Source organism: Brassica oleracea, chromosome C9 (genome assembly GCF_000695525.1).
Source record: "Brassica oleracea var. oleracea cultivar TO1000 chromosome C9, BOL, whole genome shotgun sequence".
NCBI lineage: Eukaryota > Viridiplantae > Streptophyta > Magnoliopsida > Brassicales > Brassicaceae > Brassica > Brassica oleracea.
Window position 1 is genome coordinate 5,484,802 of NC_027756.1, and position 2,711 is coordinate 5,487,512.

Genomic DNA, 2,711 nt, shown 5'->3' on the forward strand with positions numbered 1-2,711 from the left:
TAATTTTGTATTTATAAAACATTTTTTTATTTATAAAAACTATTTTATTATTTTTTGTATTTTAAATATGTTTTCTATTTCAATTTTAATTTTATATTTTTGAATTTTAATTTAAAAAAATAAATTTATAATTTTTTTTTTAATTTTGGGAATATTCCGAGGAAGTGTATCCCTCGGAATATTCCGATGACATATTCCTCGGAATATTCCGAGGAATTTCTGACGAAAAAAATCTTCGGAATATTCCGAGGAAATTCATTTCCTCGGAATTCCGTCGGAAATTTCCGAGGGATTTCCGAGGAAAGATGAATTTCCGAAGAGTTATTTTCGAGGATTTTTTTCGTCGGTATGTCGTTGGAATAGCGTTATTCCGACGACATACCGACGATTTTTTTCCTCAGTATGCCGCTGTTTTACATATTTATAAGTAATCCACTCTATCAAAAAATACTGAGGAAAATTCAAAAATTTCAACATTATAGAGAACTAGTTCTTTTATTTTTTTATAAAATATCTATCAGATATATACAAGCCATCAAATTCCACATCAACGTGAACATCAACATCCAATGCATGTGTACCTTAAACCAAATTAGGGTTTTACATCTCAACTACGTTACGACAAGGTCTCAATCATATATGATATAAGCAGAGCCGTAAACACTCCTGATTAATAGAAGCATGGTTAGAATAAAATGTCCAAAATTTTAGATTACAGTTACAAAATACCACTGTTACATAGCAATTTTTTTTAAAACATCAACAATTAAAATGTTCATTTTGAAGTTCTAAATCTAAATTTTTCTTTTCTGTAAAATTAATAAAAAAAATTCAAATGTTTTTGAATCATTTTTTCAGTGCAAAATTAACCAAAATTACTTAATCTTTTTTTTAATCTTAAGTTTAATAAGATTAACAATTTTCTATTTATTTATTTTAGTTATTTTACTATTAAAACTAGGAGAATATCATTAGGTAGCCATTAGACCATTATAACCATAACAATCAACATCTATGATTTATGATTAAAACAATAACATTTATAATAAATGATTTAATCAAAATAATAACATATGAAAGTTGCCCTGATGAACTAAGAAAAGATGCCCTGTTAATTTCTTAAAAACTGATGTCCTTAACGATGGAAGGCACGGCTCTGGATATAAGCCAAATGTTTCTGATTTTTCTCCATATAATTGTTTTTGAAATGAATATCTTATTTCACAACTATTATATATAGATATATGTATTTTTATATTACAAGGAAACGAGTATATAAGTTTTTTGAAAAAAGAGTACATATACTTTTGCCCAAAGAAAAAGAAAGGAGTATATATTATACCGAAACAAATTAAATATTCTTTATTTTCCTCTTTAACAACGGAACACATACTGTTACACCCACAGAAAAAAAAACAGAACACATATACTGTTGTTATTAGCACCAGTCATCATCTGGTGATCGGAGTTTTATTTATTATTTTACCATTTTATTGTGCATAATTGTACCTTTTCAATATTCCACATATATACGTCAACCACTAGAATCTTAACTTGTCGGAAACTACTTTCGTTTCTTATAGTTATATACTTTTTAAATAAAAATTTGGATATAGTTTCTTCAATATAATTTTTTATTATTAATTACATAAACCTTTTGACCTACTCTTTGAATTATATACATTAGGTAGATATATATCTAGTGTTGACGATCGATGAACATATAACTATGGTCAACTATTGTATTATTCATATTTCAAAACCCCGAAAAATACTCCTAAAATACAATAGGCAGTATGGAGGAAACTTGATCATAACTGGACAAAATTAACTTGATTAACATATAAGACTTTCCAAACATCTAATACTAATCATTCAATATATATATCATAATTTGATCGCCATGGAGATAATTCTTTTCGTATCATCTATGGCCCCATTAGGACATGGCATCGATTACTCACCTGGTTAACATGAAGTTCCTTATGTCCGAAGAGTTCGAGAGTATTTGCTTCCGAGTTTCCATCCTTACATTAAATATCAAGTATTATCCACGTTTGGTCATATATCCAAGAAAAGTTGGCAACCATGTTAGTTATCAATACATAAAGCTATTGTGTTAGTATTATTATATGTGCCACAAATCAAAAAGAATCATATACCCACTCAATAAAATTATATGTTAGTTTCAAATTTCAACTAATGCAATAATGATAATGATAATAGTAATTATAGACATAATATATAACTAGATTTTGATCCGCGCTTGTAAAGCGCAAGCTTATTTTCGAAACTAATAAAAATTTATATGAATTTCTATATAGGATAGTGTATACGTGTGGACACATTTATCTGAAACCGAAGAACCGAACCAAAAATCTTATTAGACATGTTTGTGGAATGTGCAATGGAAAAGAATGTATCTCATATGAGAGTAAATGTGAAACAATATATAGTGGAGATACGAAATCCTAGCGTAAAGGAAATATCTTAACCACCTTTAATATCGAGAATATCATGTTTAGTGGTTATGGTGAAACCAAAAAAATAGGAAATGGTAAGACTTCATAGTTGAAAGTTTGAATATTGTGTTCATCGTTTATATATTATACTCTTGTCTTTTTTATATATATTATACTCTTGTTTGTTCCGCAATTGAAGAGGAAATTGAGTTTATGAACAAATTTAGTAGATTATGGAGTTATTGCAGG